This window comes from Phyllostomus hastatus, unplaced genomic scaffold (assembly GCF_019186645.2).
Source record: "Phyllostomus hastatus isolate PE091 unplaced genomic scaffold, TTU_PhHast_1.1 phas_scaffold_1066, whole genome shotgun sequence".
NCBI lineage: Eukaryota > Metazoa > Chordata > Mammalia > Chiroptera > Phyllostomidae > Phyllostomus > Phyllostomus hastatus.
Genome location: NW_025334004.1, coordinates 2553543 through 2568842, shown reverse-complemented (window position 1 = coordinate 2568842; position 15300 = coordinate 2553543). Strand labels below are relative to the sequence as shown.

The following is a 15300-nucleotide window of genomic DNA, read 5'->3' as shown; positions in this document are numbered from 1 at the left end:
CCCCGACATGTAATGTACAGCTGGAAATGAACTAGGCAAGTAAGAATTAGAGTTTGAGCTTAAAAATTCATGCAATGATGGCATTCTACTCCATAATGCATATTTGTTTTAATATTAACAACTTTTAAATTACTGATTCATTTCCTTATCCTCACTAAAACTTGGAGTAAAATTGATGTTTCCAAAGGTACATCATGTTTTTCCCTGGTTTTGTGTAGCTCCTGGCATGATCTCTTGGTGAGTGCCACTGGGGTCTAAGTGCTCAGCTTGTGAGTCACGTCTTATCTCTTTTGTGGGTTGTGTTGTCCTTGTAAAGAGGTGTCCCAGGCTACAGGTGAGGAGGCAGCTTGGAGAGATTCTCTGGGTTTTTACTCAAGGTAACGATAGAGGAGACAGAACTGAAAGCCAGGTGCAGGGGTTCCTGGCTACCTTTCCCCAGGCTTTTGTTCGCCAGTACCTTCCCAGGTTCAGGTTAGAACACTGATACCTCTAAGCCTCGGAAATGCTTGCATAATTTCTGTGACCAGCAGATGAAAGACCACTTTAGACCATTATGTAGGGACACTAGATTCTCCCCAACTGTAGTTTTTTTTTTAATGCTGCCTCCATCTTTATTGTGGAGCAGTGCCTGTGCCATTATATCATATTGTATTTTGCATTGTACAAAAACAAATGGGAAGTCCTCAACAGCAAATTATTGCATTTTGTTGTGACAAAAGTAAAAATCTCAAAGACAAGGCAAAGACAAGAGTGCCATGTGATGCTGGTTTTACTTCCATTGGCCAACAGTGTGCTTTCTTGAGGAAGAAGGGGGAAAATGGACACATATATGTGTATATGTACATACGTGTGTGCATATATGTGTATATATACATATATACACATACAAACTGCAGCACCCTCCATCTCCCAGTAGCAGGTGAATGTGTTGTTTGGCCGTTTTGCTTTGAGGTTGGACTTTAGGAGAGTATCATGTTGGGGGGTGGGGCAGAGAGAAGGGGTGGGAATAACCTCCGTGGTGAGACAAGCCCTGAACTTAGGGTCAGGAGACCTAATCTGGAGTTTCATCTCAGGTGTTTTCTGTTTGAATGCTCTTGTCATACATCATCTCTGACGCTTAGCCAGCCACCTCCTCTGGGAAATGGAATCAGTAAACTCCATTCACCTCACAGGGTGGTTGGGGGAGGATCTAATATTATAGATAAGGCCCAAATGTGAGGTGTGGTGGAGGCAGCAGCAAATATGACTAGCAGACCGTGGCACCACTGTGCCCCATAGCATGTGCTGTCGTTGAGTGTGGTAGTAGATAGGGTCCAAATACCTCTTCCTGAAAGGGCTCCAGAGGATCAGCAGTTCTGGTGTGGTTCCGTGTGTGTCTGTGGATGCCTTCTCGGTGTGGTCTCAGAAATCCAAAGTCAGAGCGGAGCTCGGGTTCTTGAAGCTCCAGTTTTTGTTTGAGTGGAAGTTTGGGCTAGTCACTGCCTGAAATTGATGTGAATTAAAAGAAACAGAAATTCCTTTGTTCCAGAAGTTCGTTCCCAGGGCGGTGATCCTCACATTCAGTGATGGGATCATTCTTTGCTCTTTTTTCCTTCCTTAAAAAAGAAATAGTTGCAGCAGTATTTTAATCTAGAGACTTATGTTGAGAACATTTTTTCAAGTGAAGTAGCGTTAACTTAATACAAATCTTTGGTGATAACATGTTGTTTTGCTTTTTCTTTCAGGGTGAGGGCAGCATGAATGACCCCTGAGTGTGCCTTTGGGCACATTTCGCCGTTCGTTTTTGATTAGGAGAAAGAAGACAGCCATCCACTTGAAAGGTGAGTAAACATTTTGATGCAACTTTTTATTATAAAAATTGTCAGACACGCTAAAGAGTTAAAGGAATGTTCAGGAATTCCTGTGTATCCACTACCTACATTTAACAATTGGCATTTTGCCACATTGTATGTATGTGTGTGTACAGATATGTATATTTTCCTGCCGAAACATTCAAGTTACAGATATCATGACATTTTATCCTAAATTCTTGGGGATGCAGCTCCTAAAAATGATGTTCTTCGAGAGCCATTTTAGAACATTCATAAACTATGCGACCTATAATACTTAATTTAACATAGTTATAATTTCCTATTAAAAGGTAGAATTTTGAATTTATGCTCCTTATTAGCTGGTGTAAATAAAGTCAAATTTAATGAAATGTTTAAGTGGTGGTTCATTTAATGGACAGATGGGCAGTATTAATTTGCTCTGAGAGACATCTGAGTGTCAACGATTGGCATTTGTGCCTACACGGTGCCTGTGTAGGAGGGAACACCACACTTTCTTCTGTCCTCGTAACCTGCCCGCTCCCTCACTGTGACCAGCGTTTGCCATTAGGTCATTGGGTCTGGTTATCACTCCTGCGTCTTCCCGGTCAGCATTCACAAGCAGACCAGTCACTGGGAGCTGTGTGATCAAAGGTCTTACTTGATTTTTTAACCTGAAATTATTAGAAGAATGTGTAAAGAATATGAGTGGTAATGTCAAGTTGAGATTACTATATTAAAATCCACATTAGAGTGATTCAAAATGATTCTCAGCCCATAATTTGACTACCTGAATTGAAACTTTACATAAAATCTTAAAGATGTGTTCAGCTGTGATTGTAATTGTATATTATTATACATTATGGCCTATTACATAATCAGTTATTAGAACTCTGTGGGTCTTGCAGAATGGCTGTCAGCTGTTCTACATTCTAATCTTAGTTGCATTTTATTTATGGTATCTTCCTCAAGTGGTCCCTGAGTATCTAAGCATTTCTTCACAGATGTTTATAAACGAGGCTTGCCCCTTTAGAGCATTATTTTAAAGAAGTCCTTTGAAGGGAGCCATTTCGGGCAGCAGAGGCTTCTTGTGTTCTTGTTTCTCATGTGGAACAAAGAGTCAGTGACGGCAGGAAAGTTTCTTCCAAAGACACTGGCGTTCTGAAGGAGCAGTGACACAGCTTCCCGCAGGCAGCACAGAGTGGTCTGGTTTGCTCTTTTGCTCCCTGGCCTCCATCTGGTCATATTTTGAAAAGAGGAGGCGGAGTTGAGTGGGGCTCCATATGGGGCCGACGGCCTGAAGGACAGTCGAAGGGAAGGCATGTGGGGCCCTGCATGTGGGTTCTTCAACTGGCTCTCTGGCCCGGGACCACTGAGTTATGGGGTAATGATATATTGTTTCATTTTCTATTGAAATAGAACATACATACAAAAAATATACATATTATAAGTGTACAGCTCAATATAATTCCACAAACTGCACTCATTCATGTAACTGGCACCCAGATCAATAAACAAAACATTACCACCGCAGCCTTATGCCACCTCCTAGACGCTAGACATTGCCCCACTCCCTGGGTAGCTGCTCTCTCGACTTCTAGTAGCATACATTCCTTTTGCTGTTTCTCTCTTTCTCTCTCTATCTCTCTCTCTAATACGTAATGCAGATTGTACTTTTTGTGTCCGGCTTTTCTCATTTAACAATGTATTAGAGAGATTCTGCCATATTGTTGCATGTAGTTATAGATTATTCATTTTTATTGCTATTGAGCATTCCATTGTATAGGAATACAACAGCTTGTTCATTCTGTTAGATGCAGATAATTTTTCTGTGTTTACCCACCCAGAGCACCCTCTGGCAGAAAAGAAGATTAAACAAGGTTTTATCCTCATTATGGCTACAGTGGAGGTGGTCCCAGGTGGTCCCAGGTGGTCCTACCTTTGCCCACTTCTGCTGTGAGATGAAGGAGGAATCCAGGCTGCAGAGAGAAGATTGAGACACAGTTGGGCAATGAGTGGTTTTTTAGTCCTGTGGTGGCTCCCGCTGCTGTCCCTGTGACTGACCACGTCCCTGCTGGCCCTTCCTCTTTTCTGCTCTTATCACTCTTGTACAGCCCCTTTGTGGAGACCATGCAGAACACATCACATAATAGGCAACCAATGAATATTTAAAATTCCTTAGGTGTTGAGATTAGGTGTTAGATGAAAGGCAGAAAATTAAAACTCATGGGCTTGCTTTTAAGGAGCTTGTGCTGCGGTTACAGGCCCCATCCCTGGAAACCACCTGTAGTGCAGAATTCAGGAAGTAAGTTCAGAGGCTCGCAGGGGCCAGGAGTGTAATGTGACAGAAATTAGCTGAGTTAGGAAGGAGTGATGGGCACTGGGGAGAATGAGAATATCTATGCTTTGCCCAGTTTTTGACTCAACAAAACATGTCTGGCTGAATTTAGCAAGTTCACCAATTTCTGACTTTTAGGGAATAGAGTGTTCATTGTAAAAAAGTGGTTTCCTTGGGTTTGAATGTTTTTGTGGATTATGGATGATTTTATAAATAAAGTCTTATTCAAACACAGTCATGCTCATTTGTTTATGTATTATCTGTGTCCACTTTGGTGCTCTAACAGCTGAGCTGTTTAGTTGTGAGAGAGACCCAGGGTTGAGTAGTGAGTAACCACATGACCCATAATACTTAAAATATTTACCATCTGTTCCTTCACAAAAAAGCCTGCCAACTCCTGCTTTACTTCGTAAAAGCAAGGACATAGTAATAGTAACCCCTGTAGTTATAACATAGTCTGAAACTACTCATTTTAGTGTTAATACCTTTATTTATTCAACAAATATTTACAGAGTGCCTATTGTATGTAAGGCATAAAACAGTGATAGGTAGATATGATTCTTGCCCTTGAAGAATTTATAAGAGGCTCCTATGAATTCGAAGTTCCATTCTGAAATTGTGCTTTCTATGAATCAAAAGTGTAATATGGAAATAGAATTACCAGACTCTCAATTTTAAACTAACATTTTGGCTGTATTTATTAATTTTAGAAATATGATTAATACTTATCTATATAAGCTAGTGGTTACCTCAGTTATAAGGTGTAGGTACTATGGATACATAGAAATGACTGTAATTAAAAGTCCTAACTGTTTACATGTGGTAACACCAGACTGGGAGCTAGCATGTTTGGATAGGGCTGAGAGCTTTGAGGTGCTTACCAAAGCGAGTCAACAGACTCCCAATCTTAGGCTATGTTTTTGTTTGTTTATTTATTTACTTACTTATTTATGTCTTCAGATTATGAGAGAAAGTTTATTTAGACAGTTACAGAGGCCATAGAAGTGAGCCAGCTGGGCTGTGTAGGCCCAGGAAACAAGTTACAGAAGCAGAAGAAGGGCCTTCGGGGCTCAGCAGAAGGAAGGCCAAGGAAACTCCCCTGGAGGGCAGGGAAGAGGAGGAGGGAGGGAAAAGCTTGGGGTGTGCTCTTGAGAGGGAAAGCCGGCCTTAGGCTAATTTAATGATAAATCATAAACCTCAACAGAAAGAATAGTACACAAAGTAATAAAGTATTGAATGTAGCCTAACAAATGACTCTTTGTTGGTATGCTTATCTGTTCGCTTACTTGAGGTCATAACAATTTGTTTCTTTTTTTTTTTTTTTAATCCTCACTTGAGGATCCTGCTTGAGGACATGTTCACTGATTTTTTGAGAGGGAGGAAGGAAGTGGGGGAGAGAGAGAAGACACAGAAGACAGACACATCAGTGGGTTGCCTCCTGTACGTGCCCTAACGAGGGATCAAACCCACGACATTGTGGTGTACAGAACGGTGCTCCAACCGACTGAGCCGCACGGCCAAAGCTGTTTGTTCCTGAAAGGAGCCTATGGAGGGATTATAATGAACATAGAGCTGGTTTTAAATGTCATTTTAACTCACTATTTTCATGTATGCTTGTACATGTTTTATGGGTGGACACTCAGGTGCTTGCTCCTTCACTGTCCCCAGATTGTCTGTGGACAGTTAAAAAGAAAACACAGTTGGCCCAGCTCAGTAAACCGTCATAAGCCAAAACGGCTGCATTGCCTTCTTCCAGCCCGAGAGTCTTGCAGGAAGTGAGATTGGAAGTTTGTTTGGATGTTGTAGTTAAGGTTATTTAGCTGTGTGTAAGAATTTGAACACGTGAAGACGCGTGAAGTGTTTACATATTGCTTTGGGAGCCACCTGACATCAGACGGAATTCTGCTTGCCGCCTTTGGAGGCAGGGTCTGCATGGCCCCACGGTGGTGAGGGCTGGTCTGAAGGAGCTGCAGAGAAGCGATGTCGTTTGTGCAGTGAATAGTCCAGTGAATGTGGCTAAAACTGCATCATGGTTTGCCAAGATTACTTAAAAAGTTAAGGTTTAATTCCTTTTGTGAGGAAGAAATGATATTTACTGCTTGTGTTTAAAATGTTTTTAGACATTCAGTTTTCTTCATTTTAATAATTTTTATAGTGGTTTGGATTTAGGGTTAAATGAACAATGAGAATGGAGAAGACCAAGAGAAAGTAAACATCACAGTTGTTTTCCTTGCAAAGCTGGAAACAGCAGACTTAACTGCTTTGGTTAAAAATAAAGTTTTTGAAACCAATATGATAAGTCAGATCACTTGGTTTGTGGCATTAAGAAAACTGGATCTTCTGTTCTATGTAAAATGGAGTTCTTGTGGCAAGAACTCCAGCATCAGGAAGGTTTTATTTCAGAGAAGGGAGTGTTCTGAAGTACAGAAAAGGCAGATGAACATAGCTTGATAGAATAAAACATGTTAGAAAGATTATTATATTAGGGTGATTCTTTTGGCTTCAAGTGACAGAAAACCCAATTTCGAACAATCTTAAGTGAAATAAATGTATCGGCTTGGGTAATTGAAAGTCTGGAGAGGGACCTGACTTCAGGAAGGGCTTGAGTTGGGATCCCAACGACGTCACGAAGTCTCATCTTGGCTGCGTGTTCTTGGGCTACAAATTGAGACTTCCAGAAGCTTTAGGCTAACGTCATTAGAGGGATCATGCCAGATACTGTACAGATAACATTCCTGGACCTGTGCCTGGCATTGGACCAGTTTCTGGGGCCAGAGACATAGGTCTGTCCTGACTGCAATGCCCCGGCCACATGCCTCACCCCTGCAGCCCGAAGGCGGCATATCTCCAGCTGACGATGAAGCTCCGATGATGACAGCAGGGAAGGAGTCCCTCCGGAAGTAAATCGGGGCAGTTACCGGGAGGGTTCGTGGGTGCTAGGAGGCAAAATCATCATCATCATCATCATCATCATCATCATCATCATAAGTATTTTCACGGTTTGCAAAGCATTTTGGGGTTTAGTCTTGTTTGACCTGAAAGAAGCATCAGGTTAGTCAGGATAAAGAAGTGATTAAGAGCATGGATCCTGTGGCCAGGCTACATGGGTTCAATTAGTAGCCGCATAAGATTCTGACAATTTATTTAACATCTCTGTGCCTCAGTTCCCTCACCTGTGCAATGGGGATAAAGGTCTCTCTCTACCTTACAGGGTTCTGGAAGGGTTAAATCCGTGGATATTTGTAGGGTACTTAGTGCTTGATGCATGCTGGTCTCTCTGTCCCTTGTTGTGGTTGCTAATCTTTAAAACAGCCCTGCCAGCAGAGCGTCCTCTTTGATTCACAGGCGTGGATGCCGAAGTCCAGACTCACGTGGCCCATAAATGTGGAGCCAATAGCAGTTGGGTCTCCTGACTTCTTGTCCCCGCACTTGCTTTTGTGGAATGATTGTGGGCTGTTTGGATTCATAATGAATTGAAGAAGCAGAGAAAAACACTCCTACAAGGCAGCCTGCTGTTTGGAAGTACCCAAGTGTACAGAGGGCAGCATTACTTACATTTCCTACTTGCAGATGGATCTTTATCTTACCACATACAGAGTGCCCCCCGGTATACCGAGGCAACACTACTATGAGGAAATGCACACTGGCATTGTTCCACCCTGGTGAGCATGTGCCTGCAACAGTCGGCCATATCTAGGGTGGGCATTCCCTTGGGACATGTTTGCTGATTGTTTGATTGGATCCAGTATTCTGAGCTTTAGAGGCCTCTAAGACTTTTGTGGTCAGGAGGTGGTGAGGACCTATTAGTGTGGTGTGAGGGTGTAGCTTGTGATGGAACGAGGCTTGGACCACCTCAGAATGCTGCTTCCAAGGCCTTTAGCCAGTTCTGTCTAGAAGTAGACACCATTTTCCTCATTACGAATATTTCCCCACAATGTTAAGAATGTTTTGTGGGGAAGTTATTCAAATGACTTAATGGAGAAGGCTTGCCCTGGAGACTCAGACTTTGATATGACCCAGACATCTAAGGAGGATCATGTTGCTTTCTGAAGACAAAGACAATGACTTCTTTGTAACTACTGTGGGCTCAAGACACTGGAAACTGAAAGTATCACCGTGGGTAATCCATGATACATCACCCCCTCCCCCCAAATATGCAGCTGTACACAAGAGGAAAAACTTAGCAGAAACCACAGTTTTGGCTGTCCCTGCAGTGATTTTTGAGGAAAAACGGTGCTATTCAGTATTCCCCAAACTTGCTTCATCACCACGCCCACTCGCTTCACTGCGTGAAACACTCTGCCCTGCAGTGGTGCGCCCTCCCCGGCTGCCACTGGGCCTGGCGTGGGGGAGGCACTCAGATATTTCCTGAATGAACAGACCTATCTGAACTGTGCCTTTGTCTCCATTTTCAATTTTTTTTGACAAGCAGTTACTTACCATGTAGATGTCTTCAGGAATTTTTGCTCAAGTCTTACATTATCTTCTGTGTCTGAACACATCACATTATATTGTTTCTTTAGATGAAGGTGATGATGTTTTCAGAGTTGATTCCAACACCTGGTTTTACAATGATATTTATATTCTCAATAACAACACCTATTCAGAGAGTAAAGGGATTAGCTACTAATTCTGTAGAAACGACCCTTGATTTGTGAAACGCTTGTGAGAATCATAATAGGTTCTTAGATTTAATCCCACTTACTTTATTCTTAGCTCCGGGAGAGCTTTTGGCCTTGCTGAGTAGTTTCGGATTGAATATTAATAGTTTCTTCATCGTCTTTAACCTGACCCCATTTTATAGCTAGAAAAACAGATCAACCTTATTTTCTGTAATGTCAGCAACAAAAGCAATAATAACATTACCTTAACTGTGTGAGGAGTACCACCCTGAATTCCTTTGTTGATTATCCTATTTAATATTCTTAACATCTCTGTGAGCATTATTCATAGAGGATGAAATCGAGGTCCAGCCAGGATGTGGCTGCGTGGCCGCATGCCTGCCTGTAGCGTTCACAGACACCCGCTGGTGTAAGCCAGGGTCCTGGCCAGGCCCTCTCACACTGTCTGCATCTTGGAGTCATCTGGGGGGCTTTGGAAGCATTCCACGTGTGGGTCCATGGTTGCCCCCTGCCCTCCTTCCTTTGTGTTTGTGTTCACTTGGTTTAGGGACTCGGGTAGGACTGAGAACTCGAGCAGCAGCAGCAGCAGCAGCGTTACTTGGTAACTTGTTAGAAGTAGAAATTCTTGGGTCCCACCCAGACCTACTGGACTGAAGCCCTGCGGGTGAGGTCCGGCAGGCAGGGTTTTAATAAGCCTCCAGTGAGTCTTCTCTTGACTGGTGAAAAACACCTAACATTGCATTTACCATCTTCACCATTCTTGAGTTTCCAGTTCAGTGATGTTAAGTGGACTCACATTGCTGTGAAACAGATCCCCAGAACTTGTCGTCTTGCAGATTTGACCCTCCACCCCTTCAACCACAGCTCTCCCTTCCCCTCACCCCCCGCCCCTGGTGTCCACCCACCAGTTGATTTTCTGCTTCCATGTCTTTGAATACTTTAGATACTTCATATAAGTGGGATTCCAGGTGATTCTTATGCACACTCAAGTTTGAAACCACTGAACTTCAAACTTTGACTTGGCTCCTCCATCTCTAGACTCCCAATCCATCATCAATATCAACTGTATTGAGCATCGTAGACACACCTGTGCCTGCTGTGCTGTCCAGTCTGGCCTCTGCCACGGGGCACTTTGCTGTTCTCTGTCACTTCACTCAAGCTCCTTAATTTCCCTGAAGCGGTTTCTTCACCTGTACAAAGCAGGTAACCTAACAAAGCAGGTAAACTGACTTAGCAGGTAATCATTGAATACAAGTTCAATGATTAGACCCATGTGAAATATTTTATAACTTCTCAGGTGATAGAGTAATGAAATACTAAGTGTAGATGTCACACTCATCTCTTTTTAAAACTTAGCTTTTGATTTTATTGAGGTCACATAAGCTTGCATAGTTCCACAAGGCCTCTCGTTCCCTTCATGTCGTTGTTCCTCCCCCTCCCCAATTTCTTGTTTGGTGTTTATCTTAAACTGTAAACAGGATTCACAGGTGCTGTATATAGTATAGTTTGATTAACCTTCTTGCAAACAAATTTTGTTTTTCTTGGATTTACTAATTGTCTTGGTTTTTTAAAAAATTATGCACTAGCCACTAATTTAGCCACAGAGAGTATTCCATGTGAATCTCTTCCTAATATCTTAAGACATTTAGATATTTTATCAATTTCATCTTCTTGACAAAATGCCCTGCCCCAGTCTAGACTACTTCCTCTCCAGGCTCGCTGTGCAGCAGATCTCGAGAGGGACTCCTCGGCACATTCTGGGGATTCATTTCATCTCGCTCCTGTCTTGGCATCCCTGTTTCCCTCGTTCCATATTGTCTGTTTTCTTGGCTTACTCCCTTATTTTAGCAGACTGCATCGTCTGGAACCTTCCTAACAAAATACACGGACGTATGACTTTTGAGTGGTTTTATATCTGAGAATGTCACATTCATATTTAATTTATAGTCTGGCTATGTGTAGAATTCCAGATTGGAAATCTCCGAATCTCAGAATAGTGAAGGCTTTGCTCTTTGTGTTCTGGCTTCTAGTGTGGGTGATGAGAAGCTAAGACCTTCTGGTTCCCAGTCCTTTAATTCTTTTCTCTTGAACTTAGTTCTTCTCTTTATCTTCAGTGTTCTGAAATGTCACACTTATTCCTGGGTGGGGACTCTGTTTCCATTCATTGTGCTGAGATGCAAATGGGCACTTTCAGGCCAGAAACTCATATCATTCATTTTTAGAAATTTTTTTAGTGTATCATTACTGATTTTCCCCCTTTGTTTTCTCTGTTCGTACCTTCTGATACTCCTGTTAGATGTTGACTTACTTGTTTTAGTGACTGTCTTATCTTTTCTCCTGTTCTCCACCTCTGTGTTTAAGCTGTTAGAATATTTTCTTTACTTTGTAATCCTTCTGTTAAATTTTTCATGTTGTCATGTTTTCACTTTCTCATAGCTTGTTTTTTTGGTCTTTGAATGCTTCCATTTTATAGAATCTTATTTCATGACAGTATTTTCTGTTAGCTCTCTGAGGAGAATAATGATACTTTTTTTGTTTTTTAAACTTTCTTTTTCTACATAATTTTTAAGTTGCTTTTTTAAATACTATCTGTTCTTCTCTTTCCTATTAGATACTTTATGTGTCTGGTGATCCTTGAATGTCTGTGCATGTTTAAGAATGTGACTTCACAGATTGGATGATGTAGCTTCTCTGGGGCTGGTAAGTCTGTTGCCATGATCTATCTATGTGATGTCCAGCTTCAAAAAGTTTAAATCTTTAATCTCTCCTGTTGTCTTTGTCCTTGTGGATTTATGCCATTAAAAAGCAATCATGGTTGTTATATTGGGCTTTTAGGAGGGAGAACTAAATATGTGTGTTTGTGCACTGCCTTTAACTGGAAGTCAGTGTAGAAGTCTTAAAGATTAAATCCAAGGCACGGTTTGTGGCTTTGGCGTTTGGTCAGACACTCACCTGCAGTGGTGAGTGTTAGCTGGCATGTGTTTATTTTTAAGGCATGATATATATTTAGATTGTCTCAGCAGAGATCTTGGCTTTCTTGTTGACTCTGCAGCAGCTGCCTCTTTCTCTTCATTGAACACTTTCATGTCAGATATAAAATACCAATAAATTTATGAATAATTGGGCTTTGCGATAAAAAATAAGAATCCTTGAAAAATGTCCCTATTCATGTTTTAAAAGGAATTTTTCTGAACGTAAGCGTATAATCCTTAGATTAAAGTGCAGCTGACACATTAAGCCTTTCTACATGAAAAGCTGAATAATAGGCTTTAATGCCATTTGTCCTTTACCATCCACAAAGGGCACTCCACAGGCCAGAGAGATTGGACATAAATATGGCCTAGAGAATGAGGCTGTATTTGTGATTTTGATCCCTAGTAAATGCTTCAGCAAGGCATTCAAGCTCAGATTGTCAGTAAGTAGGTAAAAAACGGTTGTAAAAAACTGACCTTAATTCTGATAGCAGGGCTCTACAAAAATAAGCAGTTTTTAGGAGAGCAGTGTGGTTCTTTTAATATAGGGCAACTGACCTTGGGTTGTTTCATGATATGCTGCTTGTGGTGACAAATACAGTTGCTTTCTGTCCTCTTTGAATGTTGGACATGTCCTCTGTCAAATATTCATGCTTCTTTCTCGCCTCCTGGAGCACAGCCTCTCAGAGGAATGCCGTGGTCTTTGCCTGGCCCTGGTGGTGATTAGATACCAGGAGTTCTCTTCAGGTTTGCAGCTCTGTGCAGTAACAGCTCTTCCATGGCTGTAACTTCACCACTGAGAAAGGAAAGGAAAACCTCTCTGCTTCCATGCTGATTGCTGTGGAAGCTTGCCCAAGATACATCCATTCGTGCAGAGCTGTGTGCAAAACCGAGAAATTGCTTTCCACTTAAAAGCACTGGCCTATTATTACTCTATAAACCTTTGAGGAAATCACATTCATAGCTTTTCTAAGTTTAGAAAGTCACTTATTAAAGCCACCGACAATCTAGGGGTAATTTTAGTTATTGTCTTGAGGTTGAATTAAAATTAATAGGAAGCACAGCACTGTGGAGATGTCTGGTTGTTTAGTTGAAAAAGAAACACTAACTATAAATAAATTATGAATTCTCATAGTTCAGAAAAGGTCTCTTTTTGCTAAATTAGCATCTCCTCTCTTTCTCTATATTTTTCTCTCTTTCCTGTGTCTTCCAAGTCTGTCTCGATATATGTGATAGTGAAGTGAGCTCTTGGGGCTGTGTCTGTTACTTAGTAGGCACAGACAGAGTTTTTTGGGCTAAGAGGAAACCCTGCACATGATGACAGATTGGCTGACCAGGGCGCAGGCTGAACTTCCTGAGTTTTTTCATCCTCATTGATTGTGAGTGTTGCTGCCGGGGCTACACTTGCGCTGTTAAAGCTCTAGTCCAATCGTGAGCAAAATAGTTCCTTAGTTACCCTCGGCTTAAGTGCAGTTGCCTGAGTGTTTTGAAAGACTTTTAGATTCTGTGGGTTGGCAAAGGAAAATAAACTTTTTTTTTTTAATTAAAAGGGGAACTAGAACTGTTCTTTGCAGAAACTACCAGTTTCTGATCTTGCTAGAGCTGCCTCGCTCCCAGGGTCTACAGCCCCAGCTCTGCAGTATTTAAGATTACTAGATAAAGAATCAAGGAAGAACCAGGTACTTAGAGCTCCAAGTGATTTAAATGATATGCCTGCAGGGCAATTATTATTTAAAATTCCATTCTGTTGCCAACATGATGTTGGCATTAGTTTGTGGTAATTATAATTTGTATTATTTAACAAACTTCTATTGGCAGGAATTTAGCACATACAGATATTATAGTGTAATGGGTGATGATGTAAAAAATGCTCTCAGGAAATGAAGGGTTAAGTTTATGAGGTAGATGACTTTGCAATTCAAAAAATGTATGATACAGACTACAGCTTTATCATTTGTGACTTGAGATTGTCATGAATAGGCCCCTCATCTGGTTGAGAATTTTAACGACCCAGTTTCTCCATGGAAAAATTGCTCTTTAGACAGAGTGTGAATGAAATATTCTATCCATTGTGGGACTCTCTCTGCTCTTGGAGGGCGATGAGAAGAAAGGGTGGCATTTATGGAATTTGGCTATTCCATGGAAAGGGGTGTGTTCCTCTAGCTGCAGCTGTGGTATCTGCTGGGAGGATAGTGGGGGCAAGGGTGAGTCTTAAGAGGCTCTGAGATCAGCGTCAAGCACTTAGTGAGGGTTTTCAAAGGTTGTTGGCTTTTCTTCACTTGAGCTCCCAGTGTCTGATACCTTTTGTGGAGGCCATAGTTATAACACTGTTCTAGAGGCTTACTCTTTGGTCCCTAAAAGGACGAACTGACTGTGTTTCTGTTGAAGGAAGTCAGCTGCAGGGCTGACTGCTTTAGCGTGCCTGTCATCCCCCTTCTCGTGGGGCATGTCGTGGATTACAGACCGGGCCTGAGTGAGACTGGTGGTTGAGAGCGTTTATTGTGTAGCACTTGGCTTTGGTTGGGGAAGCATCTGGTGGGGGGTTCCCACTCTCTCTGACACGGGAAGTGTGAGGCAGAAGGAAAGGAGAAGACCACACCCGATGGCTCTGAGGGTGGTGCTCTATCAGAGACAGCCCAAGCAGGATGTGGAACGGAGCTGGGGCCCTGGGAGCACAACAGTTCTGGGAGGGCCAGAACTGTGTGTTTTTTGGATGAACGGCTACACTTCTTTCCTTCATTTTTTTTTCTTTTGATTTCCTGTAGAACTTAGAATAGCCTTTCAGAAGGTATTGGAAATGTTTGCTTGGGCCCCAACTCTCAAGGTCAAGTACGTGCCCTGGAGCCCCCCAGCACGGTGCTGCCAGCAACAGTGCTGATGGGGGAGGGAGATCTCAAGAAAGCTAGTCAGGGTGCTAGGTCTTCTGGAGGATTCTCTTAGGGTTAAAAATTCTGATTTGTGTTCTGTTTTAATACCGAAGGTGAGTCCTATAGTTTATTTCAGTACTATCTATATTAAAGAGGAAAGGAGAATGAGGAGTGTAGTGGACCAGAGATTATAGAGAAAGTGGAGAAGTTAAGAGGAAAACAAAAAGGATCTAACTTTCATAATTTATTCATATTTAGTTTAAAAGATTAATAAACTAGGTATCTTTGGGGTACACTGTTTCTTATTAATTTTTGCAAAGTCAAAGACTTGTAATTTTAGCAGTGGAAGCTGTTCTTCAAATACTTTTTTTATTTTGTGAAAACCTGGTATGAGGAGCATGACTATAATACGGCCCTGGTGGCTGGTCCCTCCTGTACCCCCTTTCTCCCCTCCCTCCCCGACCCACATGGGAAGAGACCTTTAGAATGCTACAAAGCACACTTGAAACATGTGAATCATTTTCTGGGCAAGGGGTTGTAATTTTTTTCTCTTTGTTTCATCAAATTAGAATGTTATGGTATGAGGGGTGGGCGGGTCTCACCTCTTCACCGCCCTTTCACTCCCCTGCCCACAAAAGGAGGCTGCACAGACTTTGATTTTTCCAGTTATTTGGGACACCCTGTATAATGCAG

At 41.9% G+C, this 15300-nt stretch overlaps 1 protein-coding gene across 2 annotated transcripts in view; it reads left to right on the top strand.

Moving 5' to 3' along the window:
* Window positions 1–15300, top strand: part of SGMS1 (sphingomyelin synthase 1) — a 282263-nt gene that overhangs the window by 35199 nt on the left and 231764 nt on the right. For both annotated transcript variants that reach the window (XM_045853990.1, XM_045853991.1), the window contains exon 2: window positions 1725–1820. The gene's annotated coding sequence lies outside the window, so the exon portion shown is untranslated. The remainder of the gene's footprint in view (window positions 1–1724; window positions 1821–15300) is intronic.